Source organism: Heterocephalus glaber, unplaced genomic scaffold, assembly GCF_053883595.1.
Source record: "Heterocephalus glaber isolate CG9 unplaced genomic scaffold, H.glaber_assembly_v1.0 deba00000738, whole genome shotgun sequence".
Taxonomy (NCBI): domain Eukaryota; kingdom Metazoa; phylum Chordata; class Mammalia; order Rodentia; family Bathyergidae; genus Heterocephalus; species Heterocephalus glaber.
The window spans coordinates 5,018,721-5,042,010 of NW_028258161.1; positions in this window are offsets into that span (position 1 = coordinate 5,018,721).

A 23,290-nucleotide genomic window follows, 5' to 3' on the forward strand; every position below is an offset into this window, starting at 1 on the left:
TTCTCTCTCAGTGCCTCTCTACTCCACTCTCTGCTGACTCTGTCCCAATCCACTGCAGACAAAGCTGCACCATTTAAAACAGTTCTCCTTGTATGTTGTGATTTGCCTACCTCAATTCTGAACCTGTGAGAGCAAATCACACTTTTTGCAAACATCAGCAACAAAAATGAGTTTGCAGATGGAACAAGATACTAACAAAGGCAAAGATTTGTCTCCATGACCACACAAGTGAATGCACTAAAATATGTGAGTTGATCAATCTGTGAAGAAATACAATTCGTGGTATTTATGTCTCTCACTGATTCTTGTCAAAGAGTGGCCCAGGAAGCCATGGAGGCCCTTGGAACCTTTTCAGTTTCCACAAGATCGAAACTATTTTCCTAATCATAGTTTTATTTCCTTTTACACCCAGAGGCTGTATAATGTGGGATGACATTATCACTCTGTAGGCTAAGAGAATGTATACTTGTGTGTCCTTGTACTTTAAAAACGTTCCAGGTTTAATTGATCATGTGATAAATATCAAGAAGTATAACCCACCCAAATCAAAGGTCTTTAGGGGCCTCAGTAACAAGAATCTTGAGACCAAAAAGGTCGAGAATTTCAGAACTATATCATACAATTATCTAGTTCCCTAAACTCCCACTAAACATAGTACCTGCTTCTTACCATGACCACAGAGAGAATGCCAGTGGTCCTCTTGACAGTTGCTTTGCATTTGCATTTGCATTCACTACTTTAGTAGAAGAGAAGAAAGAGAAAGCCAGGAAGCCTCAGCAAGAGAAAGAGCCTTACCTGTTAAAAGCAGCTCATCCTTTCTTCCCCTAAGGCTTGCAGACTTGAACTGTATTAATCCATAAATCACTGATTCTGTAACTTTTCTTTGGCATAAATCACTTCCAATCCTCTTTGCAATGAGGCTGAGTATAAACAATAGTTGTTCTTGAATTGGGTAGAAAATGTTTACTTATTTATTATCAATTTACTTATTATTACTGTTATTATTATTTCTGTTGAAGAGGTCATGACAGGCAGAATTGTAAGGACCCAAAATGACCCTTGCCCTTTTATAACCTCTATCCATTTGACTGTGGGGTGGAACTTCTAAATTTAGTGAGATCATACTCATCAAATGTGACTATATAAAATTTTATGGTCAAAGTGGGGTTAACAAGCTGGGTTCAGTCTAAACACGTGAGCCTTTTAAAAACAGAATTTTCTCCTCCTTGTGCAGTAGAAGAGGAAGTCAGATTTAAAAAGTGAAAAAGATTTGATGTGCTATGCTGGAGAAGACTATATGCCAAGGAATGCATGTAACCTGAGACTAACTCCTGGCTGACAGCAAAGAAGGAGGAGGGATCCTAGTCCTAAATTAGAGGGAAATGAACTCTGCTGAAACACCCAATAAGCTTGGAAGTGTATTCTTCCTCAAAGCCTCCAAAGAAGAGCTCAGCTACGTAAACATCTTTGTTTTGAGCTGTGAAACCCAAAGCAGAGAACCCATCTGAGCACACCTGGATTTCTGAGCTACAGAACTGTGAGCTAAGCTGTTATAATTTTCTTAAGATACTAAATTTGTGGTAATTTGTTGTGTAGTAATAGGAAGCTAACAGATATAAATACAGTATATTTTAAAATTGAAGTGATATTTATATACCATAAAATTAGTCTTTAACCATATCAAGTGAACAACTCAGGGGCATAGGTGCATTCACAAGATTGTGAAGTTATTACTTCTGTCTAGTTCTAAGAGGTTTTCCACATGGTTGAAAGGAAATTCATGCCCATTGTTATAGTTTAGAACAAAAATGTCCCCCCAAATTCTCATATGTTCAGGAGTGGGGGTTTGGAAGATGATTGAATCAATGGGGCACTACACTAATCGGTAGATTAATACATTGACAAGTTCATAGCTGAATGTCCTGTTAATAGATGGGGCCTAATCAGGAGAGATGGATCACAGTGGGCATGACCCAGAAAGGTGTATTATTGTCTCTGCCACTTCTCTTCATTCTCTGCTTTCTGGCTGCCATGATTTGAGCAGCTTTCCTCTGCCATACCCTTCTACCACGATATCTCTGTCTTATTCCAGCCAACCATAGCCAGCCATATGTATTCTGTAAGCCACATAACCATTTCTCTTTCATTAGTTGTAGGTGTTGAGTATTTTGTCCCAGTGACAGGAAAGGGACTAATGCAGAAAATTAGTACTAAGAGCGAGTTCATTGCTATGACTGTACCTGACCATATGGTTCAGAAACCTTTGGAACTAGTTTGTGGGAGGAATTTAGAAAAGTTTGGAGATGCAGCTTGCGAAGCCCTAGAATATTGTAAACAGAGCTTGATGGGCAGTATTGGTCGTAGCTCAGAAGATCAGAATGCTGATTGGAATGTGGACAGTAAAGGCCAGGCTCAAGAGGTTTCAGTTGGGAATGAGGACTCCATTGGTGAATTGACTAGCTCCATTTGTGTGTTACATTCTGGGACAGAATTTGTCTCCATTTTGCCCACATCATAAGACTTGTGGGAGGCTGAATTTAAAGGTGGTGGACTAATTAATCCACCAGAGGAATTTTCAAGGCAGCCCAATGTTTAGCCAGTGGCAAAGGTCCTGTTGGTTCAATTTGTAGCCAAAGAAGCCAGGCAGTCAAAGGATTTTCTTAAATTTCAAGTTTAATTGCTAGTATATACTACCCTTAAGTCACACATCGCAATTCACACAAAAATTCACAGGCCTAAGAAATGATTAACAGTGTCTTCAAGATTCTAAGAGAAGAACTGAAAACCAAGGCAGTCTACAGAGATGTGAGAACTCACCACAGGTGGCTGGATAAGATTACAAACCAGGCAGAGCTTCTCCAAGAAGGTTCAGGGCTTGTTAAGAGTGCAGAACTTGTGAAAGCCTGAGTCTGGAAAGTAGACAGTTGAGTGAGCCATGTGAAGTGGGAAGATCAAGATGAGCTGAAGATGGGGGACAGAAAACTGAAGCTAATAGTCTATCAACCTTGTAATGCACTCGCCAGGTGATCTGCTGAGTGTGACATCACTATACCCCAGTGCTGGGTATCCCTCTTTTTATGTAATCCAGGTGAGGAAGTTTCATTGTTTTTTGGTCTTTTGTGTGTGTGATAAAATCATGGGCCTGTGTTTTTTGATATAATGTAGATAAATCATATGTCCATGTGTCCCAAATTTAATCTGGTAAGTGGCAATTTTTTATCAGTGAGATTAATTTATTAGTGTAGGCTTTAAAATTGTGCCGTGTAGCTTGGAGTTGTTTTTATTGTTGAGTTTGGTGTATGCAACATCTGGGGATTATGTATTTCCACTGATGAGTTACTAAGTCATTCTGCCTCAACATTTGGAGGCTCTCCTCACAATGGAGCAGGTTTCTGCTTTATCAGATGGAGTCACTCAGAGCAAAGCACAGCCTGAAAGAAACAAGGCATGATCAAAAAGGAAAAAAAAAATGAATGTTTTAACTTAAAAGAAAAACTGTTAGAATAAAAGACACATTGCCATTAATCCTCCCCAAAATACTTCTCACTTCAAATACAATTATCCTATCTTTTTTGCCACTTAATGAAGTCCTCTTTTGTGTCTTTAGTTCCACTGTTGTGACTGCCTTGATGAATTGATTCAAAATGTTTACCTTTTATGGTCATTTTGATTTTGGGGAAGAGTCAGAAGTCACACAGTGCCAGATCTGGTGAATATAGTAGATGAGGGTACACTGTAATGTTTTTATAAACCTGCCTTTTTGTTGGATGATGTTCAGCAACATCATTCACTGTATTTTTTAAAATAATACTTTATAAGGACAGTAGTCAAAGGGCAATGCATGAAGCTATTAGAATGGAGACACCAGGGAGTTGGAGATGCCAGGAACGTTGAACATCTCCAGAGGAAAGCTGTAGGCAGTGATTGGAACCAGTGCAAGAGAGAGGCCATGAGGGCTGCTAGCCAGTAAGGCCATAGGGATGAGGTTATCCAGTCCCTTTGGAGTTCACATCTTACCACCACCTACCTCAGGTCCTGGATGACCTTCAGAGGAGCTTCAGAATTTTATGTTTGTCCTGTTAGGTTTTGGTCTTACTTTGGTCTGATTCCTTTTTATTCCCCTGTTCCTCCATTTTGGAATGGGAATATTGCCCTCTGCCACTGTCTGTTGGAAGTATTTAACTTTTCGATTTGGATTAACCTTGAATCTCAGAGGAAACTTTGGGCTTGGACCTTTTAGCATGCTGGAACTGTTAAGACTTTGATGACTCTTGGAAATTGACTCTGCATTTTTCATAATGCAGTAAATATGAGCTTTGTAAAGGTTGGGAGGAATCTTACAGTTTTGATATAAAATGTTCCCTCAAAGTTTCATGTGTTTGGAGGTGGGGCTTTTGGAAGGCAGTTGGGTCATGGGGGAGCTATATGCATCGGTAGGTTAACCCACTGATGCGTTTATGGCTGAATGTGCTGTTAGGAGGTGGGTCAGAGGGTCGTGACCTGGAAGGGTTTATTCTTGTTCTCTCCTCCTCCCTCTTCTTGGCTGTCATGGTTTAAACATCTTCCCTCTGCTATGCCCTTTCACCATGATGTTTCTATCTTGAAGCCAGCCGACATAGACTTCACCTCCTAATACTGTGAGCAAAATAAACCTCTCCTCCTGAGGTTGTGGGTTATGGGTATTTGTCCCATCGACAGAAATGTGGCTAATATACCCATTAAGCTGTTTTTCTTCCTCCCTCTATCCCCATTCCCTAACAAATGGTAATGTGTTGGTCTCAATGAACTTACCTATTCTAGAAGATTCATCTAATATGTGACCTTTGTTATCTGATTTCTTTCACTTGGCATGTTTTTAAGATTCATCCACATTGTAGCACATAGCATTTCATTTCTTTTTATAGTGTATGTACTATATTTTATGCCCATATTCATCAGTTGATGGAGTTTTGAGTCATTTTCTTCTTTTGGCTATTGTGAATAGTGCTGCTATGAACATTTGTGTGCAAGTGTTTGAATGCCTGTTTTGAATTGTTTAGGGGTACGTACCTAGAAGAAAGATTGCTATATCATTTCATAAGTTTATGTTTAACTATTTGAAGAATTGCCAACCTGTTTTCCTCAGAAACCATACCGTTTAACTTTTCTACATAAAATCCTTGTGAACATTTATTTTTGGCAGTACTAGATAGTGAACCCAGGACCTTCATACTGAGACAAAGTATTATGAAGTCACTGAGTTGCCAGGCTAGGCTCAAATGTGTAATTCTCCTGCCTCAGCCTCTGAGAGTACAGGAATTACAGGCACATGCCACAGCACTGGCTATTTTTCTTTAAAAAAAAAACATGCTAGTGAGTGTGAAGTGGTATTTTATTGTGAGTTTGATTTTCATTTCCTTAATGACTGATGTTGTTAAGCATCTTTTCATGTATTTGTTGGCTATTGGTATATCTTCTTTGAAGAAATGTATACTTTTTTTGCCTAATTTTTAATCAGATTGTCTTTTTGTCATTGTGTTATAAGGGTTATTTATATGTTCTTGATACTGTGTTTTCCCAAATGATATTTTAATGGATATTTTTCTCTATTAATATGTACGTATTGTTTAAAAAATAGTATTATATTATATAAGTATACATTGTCCTGGTTCCTGCCTTTTCACTAAGGAATAATTCACAAAGAAGATTGCAGGTATACCTTTAATTCTTCCTAATGCCTACCTAATATCTCATTGTTTTGGGTGTACTGTAATTTATTCAAACTTTTAATGTTTGAGGCCTTTCTTTCTGTTTCTAGTTTTTCTTGCATTGCCAACAATGCTGCAGTTAACATCACTGCACAGTACATGTTTATGTCTTTTTAATTTCATTTTAATGGCATTTGTTTCAAGGACTCAGATTGCTGGGTGAAAGAATATATGTATTTTTAATAGATACTTCTCAGTTGTTTTCCATAAAACCTACAATAACTTATGTTTTCACTAGAAACATATGGAAGTATTTGTTTTGGACCTCATCCCTGACTACAGGTGTAATTACACAAGCCCTTTAAAAGCATAATTTTCTCTTTCTGGTAGGAGAAACCAGAGATATATGAAGAATGAGAAGGATTTTATATGTTGTTTTTATATATTTGCTTGTCTAATAGGTGTAAATCAGTGGTTGTCAAACTATAGTGATTTTGTACCACAGGGAGCATTTTCAAAGGCTGTATACATTTTTGATTGTCAGTGCTAAGGGAAGATGCTACTAACTTCTACTGGAAAGAGCTGGAGAGTTTGCTATATGTCCTGCAATATTCAATGCAGCCTTACTACAGTTATCCTGCTCAGAATGCCTGTAGTGAGGAAAATGAAAAACCAGGTAAAAAGTTGAGAAATCCTGGTGTAAGGTTTGAAAACACTTGTGAGAGAATTTGAGCATCTTGTATATGTTTGGAGGCTATTCAGATTTACTGTTCTGTAAATAGCCTACTCATTTTCTTTGCCTTCTTACCCTTTAGTTTTATTTCCTTCTCATTGATTTATAAGAGCTTGTTATATTTTATTAGCCCTTTATTTCATTATATTATATTGAAACATTATATTGAAAACATTATATTTTAAATATACCTTTTATTGAATTTTGTAGTATCCTTTGCCACATAATAAATCTTATCATAGATCGTAAAACAAAGTCTGAACAAATGGTCAGACATTTTCTGCCCTTGGATAGAAAAACAGCATCATAAAATTGTTCTTTTCTTGAAAGTTAATCTGCAACTTCAATACAATTTCAGTTAGAATCCAAATAATATTCAGTGAAGAATCCAAAAGTACCTTAAAATTTATATGGAATAATAAAAATTGCCTAAGAATAGCCAGTAAGATTGTGCAAAGGGAGATTAGTGAGAGGGTACTTGCCTCACTGGATATCAGGACATAATTTAAAGACTCTGAAATCAAATCAGTTTGGCAGTATCATTAGAACAGATATATACAGAAGTAAAACAGTACAGGGAATCCAGAAATATATATATATATATAATATATTATATATATATATATAAAATAGATGAGAAATAGTTTGTTCAACTAAATGAAAAATGATGGATAATTTAAGAAATGGCCCTATAAAACTGTCTATCCATATGAAGGAAATTAAATTTTAAACAATTTTATGTCACATATAAAAAAATTCCAGAGATATAAATGACTTCAGTATAAGTAATATTCTCCAAAGTTCAGACGGTTACATGTATACGTTAGGAGACAAGGAAACACCTTAACCAAAAAAAAAACCCTCATTAATTAAAATAAAATATAAAAAATAAATAGAATAATAGAACAATCATATTTATTGACTTAATCTTGCTGATAAAATTGCTAGATTGATACTAGAACTCTTTTTAAATGTCTCTTATTTCTCTAGCATAGTATCAGGTAAGTTGATGGAGCTTAATGAATCTGGGTGAATGGATTGTTCCTCTCTAGGTCATTGATTCTAATTCATTAAGTGACTCACTGAAAAACCTCAAGAAAAGCTTTATAAGCTACTAGTGACTTAAGAAACATGAGCCAGTCAAACTTGTGTGTGTGTGTGTGTGTGTGTGTGTGTGTGTGTGTGTGTGTATAGTACTAGAGATGGGCCCAGGGCCTTTTGCACTGAGCTAATATCCCCAGACCTTTTTATTATATTTTATTTTGATACAGGGTCTTCCTAAGTCACTAAGTTGCCTGGGCTGGGCTTGAACTTGTGATCTTCTTGGCTCAGTCTCCTAGACTGCTAGGAATACAGGCGTGCTACATCATGCTCAGCTGAATGACCCAAATATTTTTCATTAGTATATGTTTATGATACATATTAAATGCATTCATTGTGGGGAATATTGCATTTTAGTGCAGGCTGGAAAGGTGTATTGATTTATATCCATTGTGTGCATAATAGAATTCTAGAGTAAAAACAAGAATTAAGATCAGCTTGTCCATTGCATTACTTTCCAGAAGAAGACTGTAAATTGCAGAGAAGTTAAGGGTCATGTGATAGGATAAAATTTGAAAAATGCTTGTTGGCCCAGTTTGCACTTTATCTTACAGTAGAAGTGATGGAATTCAGTAAAAATAATCATCATCGGCTGTTCATTTTGGAAAGAATATCAAAATTGAGGCCAAGAGAGGCTGGGGATTTAGCTCAGTGGTTTTGCCACCTGCTGCGCAAGCGCAAGGACCCAAGTTCGATCCCTGGTACCAAAAAAAAAAAAAAAATTGAGGCCAAGAAATATAAATCAGTTCATCCAGTGGCTTAGAGAATGAACAGCAACCTCAAGAGTCATTAGTTGTGCAGAGTTGCACTCAGCACTACTCTTTGCCATCCAGCCCCTTATGTTCCTTCTCCTAGTTAAAGTTTCTTCACTTTCAGTATACAGTGTGCTCTTCCCACCCACAAGTGCTGCATCCATCGATTCAACCCCCTATGGTTTAAAAATATTGAGAAAAAGCCAGGCATGGTGGTGTATGCTTACAATACCAGTATTTGGAAGACTGAGGCAGAAGTATCACAGGTTCAAGGCCAATTTGGGCTGTACAGCAAGACTCCGTCTCAAAAACAAAATAAAACAAACTGAAATATTCAAGAAAAGAATATGTCTGTACTGAACACATACAGCGTTTTTTCCAGCCATTTTCCCTAAACAATATAGTATACCAGCTGTTTATATAACATTACTTTGTACTAGCAATTATAAGTAATCTAGAGATGAAAGAGTGTGCATAGGGGCCGGGGATTTAGCTCAGTGGTTTTGCCGCCTGCCTAGCAAGCTCAAGGACCCGAGTTGGATCCCCAGTACCAAAAAAAAAAAAAAGAGTGTGCATAGGTATTATGTAAATATTACACTGTTTCATATAAAAAACGAGTATTTACAGATTTTGGTATCTATGTGTGAGGGGGTCTTAGAAGAAATTCTCCATGAATATACAGGGCCCATGGTACTGTACTACAAAGTAGTTCCCCTGGAAAGTCATTGAAAATGTCTTTCAAAGGCATTTATTAGAACTTGGATTCATCCTACAGTCTCATAAGCGTGATAAGAAAAAATACACATTGTCCTCAGTTTGTAGATGGGAACATGGAGAGACAAAGAATCGCCTCCTTCAAGGTTCCATTAATCCCCTCAACATGAGTTTATTGAAAGCCAGCTGTTTAAAGGAAATGCATTTCATGGCATAGGAAAATAAAGATAAGACAGTCCGCAATCTTAAAAATCCTTTGATAAGTCAGTTTTGAATCATTTACCTAAGTCTCACACAAGGCTGTGTTCCTGAAATATCTCCAAATTCTTATTTCACAAACAGAAACAAGTTTTGTCCTGACAGTAATCACAGACAAAATGACTGTGCTGTGTTTTCCAGTAAAATGCCAACTCAGCACACAAGTGACTCTCCTCCATGTTTCTTAAATACTTGACCCAGAATTGTGAATTTACTCATCAAGGTATTGCCCCACAGCTGAGTTCTGTCATGCAGCAGCCCATCCAAAGGCTGCCTCCTCACCAACCACTCAGCCTGTGTGGGATGAGAATGAGGTTCCCCACAGGCGAGGCACTGCCACCCCCACAAGGCGTTTTGGGCAGTGCTCTAGAACATGCCCAGTACATACTCTTAGGCATCATTCTTCCTTCCTGACTTTGCTTTTCTTCTGTCATCCTTGACACCTCAATTGGAAATAGATCTCACTGATCTCAAACAATTCAATCTTTCATGAAAAGTTAGTGCAGCCTATGAGAATCAACATATTGTAAACCATCATTCTGCTATTATTAAACCACTACCTTCATCCTCTGACTTACGTGTGTTCAGTTGTATTTTTCTTTTTTTTTGCCTTTAAGTCTCTCCCTTTCTCAGGCTAATCTTCACACCACAGTTAGAATGATCTTCCTCAAGCCTGGTAGTACCTCTGTCCTGATCTCTGATTAAGAATCTTTGGTGCTACTGAATAAAGCAGAAAGTTTTTATTTCTGACTTTTGCTAACCCCCTGCAACCTCATTCTCCACTAATAATCAGTTTATCAGAATCTTATTTTAGTTGTCTTATCTCCCCCACTACCACCACTCTAGTTCAAGCTATCATCAGTTCCCCCCAGAGCCACTATATTAACCCTAGAACTCCTTTTTGTGACCCCAGACCCCCCATATTTTGTTTGTACAGCAGCCAGAATGATGTTCCTAAAGCCTAAATCAGATTATGTTGTTCTTCCGCTTAGGTCCCTCCAATAACTTCCCATCAAATTTGGATTTCAGTTCTACATTTGTAGTGTCTTTGTTCTTTTTCTGTTGCTACAAGTGAATACCATGGACTGGATATTTATAAAGAAAAGAAGTTTATTTAGCTCATGATTCTAGAAGTCCAAAAGCATGACGCTGGCATCTGCTTGGCCTCCAATGAGGGCCTTTTTGCTGGGATGAGGACTCTGCAGAGTCCCGGGGCTGTGTAGGGGCCTATACCGTAAAGGGGCATATAGAAGAGCCAAAGCCAAACTGGCTTCTATCTTGACCCACTCTTGATATAACTTATTGGTTCATATTACTTCATGAGTAGATTGATCCATTCACAAGGGCATAGCCTTTAACTTCACAGTGGATATTAGATTTCGACATGAGTTTTGGTCGGAACGTTCACACCACAGCAGCCAGGAAGGCCCTACTGATCCACTCTATGCCAGTATATTTATGACCCCTCCTGCAACTCTCCTCCTTCCCACCCTGGGTCAGCCACACTGGCTTCCTCATCATTCCTTGTATGCACTAAGCATACTCCTACCTGAGGACCTTTGTACTTGTCCTCTCTGACTGGAATACTCTTCCTAGATGTTTGCATCATGCCTTCCCTCACTACTTTGAGATTTCTACCTAATTACCACTTTATCCAACTTAAAATAGCTCATATTCCCGTGCTGGCCTCTCTCTGTCCTTCTATTCTGCTTTATTCATCTTGGCACTCATTCCCACATTGATGTATTACATGTTTGTTTACCTTTCATATTACCTGTAATGAGAACCAGAATAAGAGCTCCATAAAAGCAATGGCTTTGTTTTTGTTTGCTCCTCTAAAATGATGCTTGGCATTGCACTCACCCTCATTATATACTTGTTGAATGAATGAATGAATGAATGAATGATCAGTTCTCTCTGCACACTTCACTGACATCTCTTATTCCTTTGAAACTATGTATATATTTCTATTATAGGTATTACATTTTATTGTAACTTTCATCTCTTGCCCCTCATCAGTCTATACAGTCTCAAAAGCAGATATTTTATGCAATTTTATATCAATCCTGGCACTTAGCACAAATTAGGTGAAAATGAGTATAATGAATACAAGTGGGAAAATCATAACGTAAAGCCACAATAGAGATTCTAAGGTGGACATGTATGAGGCCTTTATTAATCCCATCTTCAGGAGGCTAAGTTGGTACTGAATTCAGACATTTTTCAGTAAAGATGCTCAAGGTAAAAATAATTCTGTTCAGTCTGTCATTTCCCAAATTTCCCTTCCTAAGGACCTTTGGTTTTTGTGAGCATCAGGACCCAATTGGGTGGCAATTCTACCTGAAAGTTTAAAAACAAGTTAATGCATAATAGTTGTGACATAAACGCCTTATTAAAAATACTACTAAGAACCTGAGGATGGGCCAGGGATTTAGCTCAGTGGTTTTGCGTCCTGCTGCGCAAGCGCAAGGACCAGAGTTCAATCCCCGGTACCAAAAAAACCCCCAAAAAACAAAACAAAAAAGAATCTGAGGAATTCAATAAGACAGTGAAATTGACATTCTTAGGAGTAAGACTTTAATCCATCACCCAGCTGAATGGTATGAGTTCATGGATCTCAAAAGACCTTAGAAACCAATAGAGAGAGAAAATTTATTGTAGTCAAGAAGAACACTAGATTAGAGGTTGGAGACCACAGGTTCCTGCTCATGTTTTTCTACAAATAGGCTTTGTGCCTTGAGGTAAGTGGCTTACCTTGCCACCCAGTTTCCTCTGACACAGGGCCTGGGACTATATGAATTCTCCAAGTCTTTCCAGCTGTAAAGTGCTCTGGCTATTGATTCAGCTGAGAGATTATAACCAACTGTCAGAAACAGAGTGAATCCTGGAAAAAAGAATGCATTTTCTCTCAACACCAGTGACCTTAATGGTGGGGGTATGGTGACAGAATCTGACACACGGCAGAGCCTGGACCCTGGCCTCAGATGACACTTGTATCCCTGTTCCTATGGAGGCAACTAACTTCCTCAGTCGTACAACAGCTGGGCTCCCAGCAAGAAGGAAGAAGGAAGAAGGGGAGGGATCAGAGCATACTTCTAGCCAGGTTTGAGAGGTGTGTGTAGCAGAGAAAGGCTTAACCAGGAGCCTGCAAATCCCTGGGCATTGGGCTGATTGTCTCAGCTCCACTGTCAGGGTCTGAGAACTAGAACTGATGTGGCCAGGATTCAGGGTGTTCCCTTTAGAAGTCCCTAGGGCAGGAGTGGGGTGGTTCTGGAGGTTGCCAGAGCCATACTGGGAGCAGAGAGTCACCTGGGAGATGGAAGCCTGGAAATACTGTCTATGACTCAGCCGGAGCAGCCTCCTCATGTCCTCAAATCAAACAGGTTTCACAGGAGACCAGAACCGACTGGACTGTTTAGCCAAGGCAGTGATGACACAGTGTGCTTTTTGATATACTTCATCTTTTTAAAAAAATAATGCATCCAAACTTTCTGAGGAAACATGTTAAGTGCTGTTTTCTAAAAGCATGTAACCTCTTGTGATAGCTTCTGAAAGCAGCACTCAGAATCACATGTAAATGAGTCATAAATTAAGAAATCCTGAATGATTTCTCTCATCAAATATTCATTTGTGGCAACATAATTGACCCAAGGAATAGATCTCAAGGGCTTTGATAGTCTCAAATCCACAGAGACATGCCAGATCTATTAAAATGTTTCTTCCCAGCACTGTGGGAGGCTGAGGCAGGAGGATCAAAAGTTCAAGCCCAGCCTGGGCAACTTAACAAGATCCTGTCTTAAAATGGAAAATTTTTAAAAGGGAAGGGGGACTGGCGATGTAGCTCCATGCGAAGGCCCTGGGTTGGTTCAATCTCCAGTACTGGAAAAAAAAAGTTTCTGCTATATCACTACCCTCTGTCCCTCTTAACAATGTATAAATAGATTCAAACACAATCTCACACCTATTTTCTCTCCTTTCATTTAGTTATGTACTCCATATGGTTCAAAATATTTTATATAAAGTCCTCCCAGATAGAAGAGATTAGTAAGGACATACTGTCCCTAAATCTTAATGTGAGTACTTACTTAGGTTCTCATAACTGAAAACTTAACATTGCACATCTTCTTCTCAACCCCGATTCTGAACATGAGGGTTCTTGGGTGGAATTCCTACTAACAGAGAGAGGGAGGGAGGGAGGGAGGGAGAGAGAGAGAGCAAGCGCTATTTTAGCTCTGCACGATGCATTCAGGTGTCACAAGCCATGACTACTCAAGGCACATGTACTCATGCTTGGTCATTGTCCTATCATTCCAGTAAATAATTTCTGGTCCATGTACACATGGCTTCTTTTCTCAGGAACTGTAGGGATGTTTGAGATTAGGAACCAAGTGTGTTCTTTATCTTTCCTGTGTCTCTGTGGTGTTTTAAGCATAAAAATTGTCTAATAAGTATTTTCTTGGTCCACAGATTTCCAAATCCTCATGAGTTATACTTGCCACCTACATGAATTCTTTTTTTGCAGCTAATTTGTGGGTTTTATGCACTACACATAGCTATAGATGTAGCATTCTATGCTCATAGCCCAGTTTTCTATTTTAAAGATTTTTTGCTGAAACCAATTTTAAAGTTTGTTACAATCCACAGGAATGAGAAAGGTCTGTCTCTCTATTTGAGTGTAAATATCCCTCAAAGAAAGTTCTGCATTCATGCTTCTGCCTGAAACCATGCCATTGGGTATTTCTAGCCTCACCTTCTTTATCTCCCCACCAACATTCTAGGCAAGAAGCTCTCCTATCTTGAAATATAAGAGAGGATCTGCAGATGGAGAATATTGTGTCTGGTGGTTCACCAACTGCCTTAGGCCTCCATTCCTTATTCTGGCAAGGGATATCATGTGCCCCCAGCAATGAGGACATGGACTTCACATGAGAGAGAAGTCCATGAAACTTGTCAGCAACTGAATACCCTCCCACTCCACTCTCACCTAAAGTGTCCTTGCTGGGCTGGGTATGAAGACCTTCATGGTAAGCTTATCGTCAAGCAGAACTGAATTTAGTCCCCAGCCACTACTGCAGCTCTGGACAACCTTGGGCAAGGCACCAGGCCTTTTGAAGGTGTGTTTTTCATGTGTAAAACAGATATAATATCTACTTGTTTGGTTAGCTAGGAGGATTAAATAAGATTGTACATGTTAAATGCTCTGCATAGTAGTGTCTGACACAAAATTGATCTTTAAAAAAAAAGAGATCTATTATTATCCAAGTCCCATAGCAGACTAACTGGGCACAAGCGCAGAACTCTTGACATGCTTGTGTAGACAGCAAGTACAGAGTACATTTTCCAATTTAGCTTTTATTTGTTTTGGCAGAGGCTGGAGTGTATTCGCGAGCAGAGAGAAAAGGAACAGAAGAGAGTCAAGATTTTTAAAAAGAAATTTTAATGACTTATTGAGGTTTGATTTTTATCCAGTAATAATCATCCATTTTAGGTGTATAGTTAAATAAGTGTTGGCAAACATATACAATATATAATTACTACTGAGAGATTCAGGGTTCTTTGACTAGGCCTCTGAAATATGGGAGCAGGTAGAGTCTGGAACGGAAATGCAAGGTTTGGCTTTGATTAAGAAAGGGAAGGGGATAAGATCGATGAACTTGTAGATAAACAGGCCCAGAGTGGGGTTTAGGGCTATTCCTTGATGTTATTAATTTTTCCTGTGTGGTAAGAGGAAGCAAGGTGCTGAGAAAAAGGTGAGCAAAGATAGGATAGGTTCTACCAGGTGATACGAAAGTATAAATAGCTGTTGTGGGGAGTGACTGATAAGGGATGCATAAGGAGATTGTCTGTCAAGCCCACTTGGCACTACAGCCTGCATGTGGCCTGGAGAATGCAGGGCTGACTCATCCAAGGTTCAGGGTTGGGGACAAGGGTTTGTAAGTGGTGGTGGTGAATCAAGAGATATGCTGTTTAGGAGGCCCGGGGATGAGATACAGTGGGGAGGGACTGGGTGAACTGGGGGCCTTGGTGAAATCTAGGAGTTGGTGGGGTGGAAGCTGATAAGAGTTGAGATACACAAGGAGTTTTCAGCCAGTTGGGTCTGGCATTCCATGGGAGCCTGTTCTGAGGGTGCCCAGGCTCAGATTATGCTCAACAATTGGCTGCTGAAGTAGAGCAGAATGCAAAGGGCTGCTAACAATTGATAAAGACACAAAGAGTCATTTAGAAGACACCTTTAATTTAACATCCCTCTGCATCTGTACACATTTAGATAGTAAGAAACTGCAGAACATCACGAGAAAGGGTATTTTTAGAAGTGTGATATTAGGTTTAAGAAGGCCAGTACTTTAAAGGAGATGAAACACTGAGGAACAGAATGTGTTTTGGTAAAATAAGTAACAAAATCGATTACTTCGAAAGTTCTATTAAAATGAAATAGGGAAAAACTTTCATCTTGTGAGTACTGAAAATATATAGTAAGTAAAGTGTTAAGGAAGTGGGTGTGTTAGGGAGGAGAAGGGGGAAAGGTAGTAAAATATAAACCTGGCTTTATTTACAAAGCTTTGATCTTGATAAATAGTATCTTCTTTAGAGAGCTCATATCTGTGTTTCAAAATCTAGGTTATAGTCCAAACAATGTCAAATCTGGGACAAACTATTTAGAGTCTGCTGTACTGAGTGTATGACAATAAGCCACAAAATATTAAGAAGCTATCTATTAAGAAGAAAATAATGCAAAAACAAAAAAACAAAAAAAAAGAAGAAAATAATGTGCAATTACTCAAGCCAGGCCTTAATAATTAGGAATTTGCATATGAGTTTGTGAGTTCTTTGAGGACTCTGGTAGGCACTATTCTCTGTAGTATCTAAACTTCCTTTTCTGTAAATGATTGACAATAAATATTTGTTTAATTGAGTTGAAAGACTTTAAATGTTGTTATATTCATTTTCAGGAAAGATTATTAGAAAGGGTTAATGTATACTAAATGAAGTATAAAGAATTGGATTGTATCTATACATACAATGTTTGAAGGTTAATATCATTACCATAAGTGAACAATTAAAGTTATTCTACCATCAAAATAGGATGGTACTCTTTCCCAAAATAGCAGGAAAGAAGTTAGATTAATGAAAATAATTTTCTCAATTTATTTTCCTCATTAATTCCTATTAAACATTTTTTCTACAGACATTTGTTTTGAGATAAGAATTTGATATAAGAATATAGCAGCTTCACAAAAATGTAGTTGTTATATCTTTCAGAATGTAGTCTTCTGCTTCGCCATCAAATGAGTATCAAATTTGTGACTTAGAGAATTAATATTTATGACACGAGCCATTGTCTGAAAGAAAACTATTTTTAGAGACCACACAATCTACCTTTGGCTTAGCCAGGGCAGTAGGGAGCCATGCACGTGGGCTACAGCTCTAGTCTCTGAACACTTGTTTTTACTGAACTGCAGTTTGGTGGGAAGCCTTCAGTGTCTGAGAACTACACAGGAAGCAGTCAAATAAAACGGTTCTTGTTAAAGGCATTGTGCACATTACATGGTGGCCTCTTTCTGTAGACCTTTGGGAGAAATTTATTTTTAATATCACTCTCAAGAAAAGTATGTTTCTTTTGAACATTTTCTGGGGACAGTGCAATGTATAACTGATAAGGTTCTGTTTTCATTAGCTAGTAGGAAGCTTCTACTAAATCCAGGCTTACCCTTAGCAAGGTTAAGGGCTTCATGGAATGCGTTTTCATATTAGCTCGTTTCTGCTGTCTATGTTCCTTCCTCTAGTTTGGCTTTCTTTCTTATTTTAACATGTGTTACCTAGTAAAATTTTATGGTTTCTTTTGAGTAAACTTCAGCCTTAGGGGGACAAAAATGAGAGACAAATATGATCATTTATTCATACAGACATGAAATTATGTTTGTTTAGTCATTTGGAATTTTATTTTTAACTAAGAGCACTGGCTTTCCAATCAGTTTGCTACATGAATATGAGAACTTTTATTTTAGAATGTAAACTGCTAGGGATTGAAGAGGATTCTTTATAATATCTGGCAAATATGAAACCATACTATCATCACCAGTACTTTTTAATGACCTATTTGGTGACTTGCAAAAAGTCTCATAATACGTAGTACATTCTAACATGTTAACCATTCTTCCTGTTTTAGCCTCTGGTGAAACTTATTTACCTCTCTCTGCTTCAACTCCTTCATCGACCATAAACTGATTTTTCATGGAGCAACATTTTACTTAATTCTGTTCCAATTTTCCAGTTTGTGCGTGTATAACTGTTAAGGCTTGTGTCTCAATGTCTCTCCTCCAAAGCCTCATGCCATCATTGTGGGAGCTTTTCAGAGGTGACTGGATCTAGAGTGTGTGGTGCTGGGATTGAGGGTGTGATAACTAAATCAGTCCACTGATGAGTTTGGCATAGTTCTGGCTAGGATTAAGGGTGTGTGTGCTACACTTGCCCTAGGATGGGTGCCCTGCATAGAATATAAGGGACAGAACGAGGGCTACTGTGCTCTCTCCTGCCTGCTTGCTGTGAACTGTTTCTCGTCTGCTGTGCCCCTCTGCCATGCCACCTGCCTTGGAGCCAGCCAACTATGCACTGAAACCTCTACACACCTCGTTTAACTTTGGTTGTCGGGAATTTTGTCTCAGAAATGAGAAAAGTAAGACAATGACTGTTTTGAATCTCATACAGGATCTGGACTCTGTGTATAAACTAATGTTAATCTTCCCTACTCCCAGGAAAAATATAATTAGGTCAGTTCAATCCACCTAAAAAAGTCTATGCAAGCTATTTAGTTATTTGTTTTATTGGGATAGTTAAGGCTTGACCTCAGTGTCAAAGTCCTCAGAACTCTAAGTACAGTTGAATATCACTTCCTGGGAAAAGTATCAAATTACAGGTAGAAAATAGACCAGCAATAAAAAATAAAGAGTGGAGGATGGTTGCAAAAGAATGGAAATGTATTTCATGCAAGGAGGAACTGTAGTACAAGGCAGCCAAGATAAATAGGATAGTAAACCTACTGCTAGATTTTATGCCAGTAAAAAAGCAGGTGGGGTATGAATTTATCTGGACACCATTCCTAAGACATTGAGAATCTGCCTGTAAGGTGAATTGGAGACGGTTCAAATGTAGACCAGTGGTAAACAAAATAAAACCATTACACAAGCACTTTAAACTTTTGATATTGTCCACATATCCCCTAGTTGTTTCACCTCTTCTTTAGTCAATTTCCCATATACAGTGTACTCTTACCCATCTTCTCCCCATTCCAGTGTCATTCTGCAGCCACTCTCAGCAAATCAGAATTGTGTCCGAGGTGAGCATCTTTCATGTTTCCATAATGACCTATTTTTAATCACCGCCATTTGTCATTCACAGTTTGCAGCTTAGGGATATGTTTTGTATCTCTGTGTGTTTCTTTCTTTCTTTTTTTTTTTTTTTTTTTTTTTTTTGTGGTACCAGGGATTGAACTCTGGTCCTTGAGTTTGCGCAGCAGGCGGCGAAACCACTGAGCTAAATCCCCGGCCCACTGTGTGTTTCTTTTCTAATCCTCAGATCATTGGGTCCACTCAGGTAACTGTTGTTCTTTTGACTTTGAAGACACACTGGATTTATAGGCATGGTGCAGGAGGTGAAGGGTGGTAGATGAGTGAGTCACTATCAGACTGTGTAAGAGTAGGGAGAAGGGGTGGGTATTTCAGGGAAAGCATACCAGGTCCTGAACTTGAGCATGCACCTCTTCATACTTTGGTTTTCATTACCTCCTATCCCAATCTGCTTCATTGGGATTCTGCACAGATTGCCTCTATACATATCCATTATCCTCTTCAGATCTCTTAGGCCAAATCTTCTCCAAAAGCTTTCATCATCTCACATGTGCTTCTCCCCTGTCTTCTTACTACTCAGGGTATAATCTGTCAGGTTTAATAGGCCTATACTATCTATTTACTGGGATCGAACTCCGGTCCTTGCACTTGCGCAGCAGGCAGCAAAACCACTGAGCTAAATCCCCGGCCATCTATTTGCTTTTTATGTTTTTCTCTCTCCAATTGGATGATGTGTTTGAAGAGCCAGTTTTAAATTTTCTTCATATATTCTTTCCTACAGTGTCTATCGTAGTGCTTTGTTGTATAGATAGAATGTACTTAATAGTTCTTAGAAAGCAAATAAAACAACAAAAACAAATTAGAATTACAGTACATCATTTTAGTATTTAAGTGGTTAATATTACTAAGTAGGTTAATATATTAAGGAATTTAATATTATTGTTTTCTTTACACCAAATGCAATATATATATATATATATATATTGATTAGAACATTCGTATAAGCTAAAGATATAAAAATCTGAAAGTACTGTAATCTCTCCCAGTACTACATCTGGATATGAAGAACTCCCAGTTTCCTAGACATTGACTGTGAAAATGTCACTGTATTCACAGTCATCTTACCTACCCACTTCTTGACCTAGCTCTAGGCCATGAGAACGTAAGAACTTTGAGAAATTAGGCATTCAGAATTTACCATAAAATGTCTCTTGGGGGAAACGTGAAAAATGGTAATGTGGAGCTTTTAGATATTTTTAAGGTCTGTGCTAGGCCTACTGTATTAGGGCACGTGCCAAATATGGTGGCAGAGTCCACTGCCACATAAATTGCTACTTCTTGGTCCATCCAGAGAAGTAAATGGTTAAATATTCATGGTACTTTGGAGGATTCATGCTATTTGGGTGACACTTTTCCCCTGAGTTTACTAAAATGGTTCTGAACTCAAAATATAGTTTTTAAAGTTACTCTAAAAAGTAGCATGATATTTACTATTTTTTTTAACCATTTGAAATAGTCCTGAAGAAATATTAGTGTGTTTCTTGAGGCCCTTTTGTATTTATGATCCACTCACATTCTACAGTGAGATTTGTCCTCTGAACTCTAGCCAATATAACTCCAGCTTTGATGCCCCCTCCATGTAGGTATCCAGTGGGGGCCCCAAACGTGCCGAGGCTGTGTGCCAGACTGTAGCACACCAAGGTCTCCATCATTGCGACCAGACAGAGCTTGCTGATACCTGAGGGGTTTTCTGGTAAGGATGGGATGGGAACAGAGTACACACAACTTTTCCCAAAGACCCCTGTGGCTTTTGATCCTGCTTATGCTATGACAGCCCTATAAAACAAGTAGCTTAGTCAAGGAGAGTTGGTGACTTTGGTCATGCTGCAGCCCATAAGCTGACCGCTGCTCTGTAAGTAAGCCCTGATAAACTCATTTACTTGCCAAGCTGGACTTTGCCAAGTTAGGACAACCTCCTCTCAGGTCAGAGGCAGATTTTTTTTTTTAACAGCTCCCTGGAAAATTCACGCAACACATTCTTTTCCAACTTTCAGTTAGAACGATTACTGATATTTAGATTTTATCTCTGTTTCTCTTTCCAAATTATGGTTCCTTTGTGAGTCATTAAATTCCTTTCCATAGCAACCATTTATAACAACAAGGCTCTATGTTAGGTCAGTGGAGAATATGCTGTGCAGCCAAAGCTGTAATTTCACTAAAATTAGTTCAAAAGAGAGTGATAAAAAGTGGAATGTCTTATCTTTCAAAGTCAGGTATAGTTCAGACATTTTATTGACATAAAGCAATATTTTCCAGATCAAATAGTAGTTAGTATTCATATTCATGTCTATCTGAGTCAGTAGATGAATCATAAACATTATAATATCCATTTTATGTAAGAGAAACCAGAATGAAGAAGTTGGGAATATTATCATCTGGTTTCTGTTTTCAGCTGTGCACTGACAAGCAAAAGCTTTGGGCAAGCTTTATTATTTTGGATTGGCTTTACTTTTCTCCTTAAAGAATAACAAATTTGGATCTTATGCTTCATTGCCATGTCTTCCTCCATCTAACACACCACGTCATTTCTTATCCCTGTTACACCTCTGTAGATTCTAGATAAAAAGAGATTCTGCCCACCACTGCAGCAGAAAGACACAGGACTAACTTCATAATTTGTAAGGTTCATTGCAAAATAAAAATATTATATTCCTTATCAAAAATATTAAGGATTTCAGAAGGATGTTATCAGAGCATTAACCTCATCATGGAGTCTTTCTGCACATAGGGTCCTTTACAGTGAACAAATAGTGGTTCTATGAAGCCATTCCTGGACCAGAGCAAGGCAGGAGGCATCACAGTCAGAGACTTCAGGTTATACTACAAAGCAACAGTGATTAAAACAGTATAGAGTTGGAAACAAACAAACAAACAAACGCCAGACATGTGGATCAGTGGAACAGAATAGAGACTACAGAAACAACTCCAAGTACGTTCAGCTACCTGATCTTCCATAAGAGGGTCAAAAACTTATGCTGGAGGAAAGACAGCCTCTTTAACAATGCTGCTGGGAAAACTGCCTATCTACATGAAGGACACTGAATCTAGACCCATATCTTTTACCATATACTAAACTAAAATCAAAATGGATTAAATATCTAAATATTAAAACAGAAATACTTAACCTTCTGGAAGATACAGTAAACTCTTGAAGACATAGGCATAGGCAAGTACTTTCTGAACAGAACCCCAATTGCACAAGAAATGATACCAAGAATGAAAAAAATGGGATCATACCAAATTAAAAAGCCAAACACATGGATCTACACTGCAAAGGAGACAACCAACAGAGTGAAGAAACAACCTACAGAATGGGAGAAAATTTTTGCCAGCTATTCATTAGGCTGAGGACTAATATCTAGAATATATAAAGAACTCAAAAAACTACAGCCCTCCTAAAAACTCAGGTTACTAAAAATGGGTTACTAAAATAAACATATTTCTCAGAAGAAAAAATATGAATGGCCAATAAATACATGAAACATTTCTGCCCATTAGAGAAATACAAAGTAAAAAAACAATACTTAGAGGCTGGGGATTTAGCTCAGTGGTTCCAGCACCTGCCTTGCAAGCGCAAGGTCCCAAGTTCGATCCATTGAGACCTGAGATTTTTGTACCAACCCCCGCCCCAAAACCAAACCAAAAATAAAAAAACAATACTGAGATTCCACACCCTTCTTCATTGTTTGTGTGAATGTAAGCTAGTACAACCATTATGGAAATCAATATGGATATTCCTTAGAAAACTAAAGCAAGAAATTCCATTTGACTCAGCTATTCCCCTCCTAGGTATCTTCCTCAAAGTGCTAACGTCATCATATTGCAGAGATACATGCATAGCTAGCAACAATTCACTGTAACTATATCTTGGAAGTGGCCTATATATCCATCAACAGATGCATGGATAAAGAAAGTATGGTATTTATACATGTTTTTTGCCCCTTTGTCAAAGATCAGGTAGCTGAATGTACTCAGAGTTCTTTATCCTCTGTTCTGTTCTACTGACTCATGTGTTTGTTTGTTTGTTTTTGCCAATACCATGCTGTTTTCTTTTTAAATCATTGTAGCTTTGTAGTATACCTTGAAGTCCAGAGTTGTAATTCCTCCTCCATTGCTCTTGTTGCCCAAGATTGCTTTTGCTATTCTAGGTTTCTTCTGGTTCCATGTGAATTTTAAGATTGTTTTCTCTTGTTCTGTGAGGAATGCTGTTGGTACTTATTTTGATTGGGGTTGCATTAAATCTGTGTATCAGTTTTGGAAGCATGGCCATTTTGACTATATTGATTTGTCTACCCAGGAACAGGGGATATCTTTCCATCTTCTGATATCCTCTTTGATCTTCTTTTTCAGAATACTGTAGTTTTCGTTGTAGAAGTCTTCCACTTTCTTGGTTAGGTTAATTCCTAAGTATTTAATTTTTCTTGATGCTATTGTGAGAGGTATTTTTCCTTAATTTTTTTTCTCATGTGTTAATTATTGGTGTACAGGAATGCTATTGATTTTTGTTTGTTCACTTTGTATCCTGCTATGCTTCTGAATATAGTTATTAATTTTAGGAGTCTTTTGGTGGATTTTTTTTGTGTTTTCTTTGTAGAGGATTGTATCATCTGCAAATAATGATAACTTGATTTCTTCCTTTCT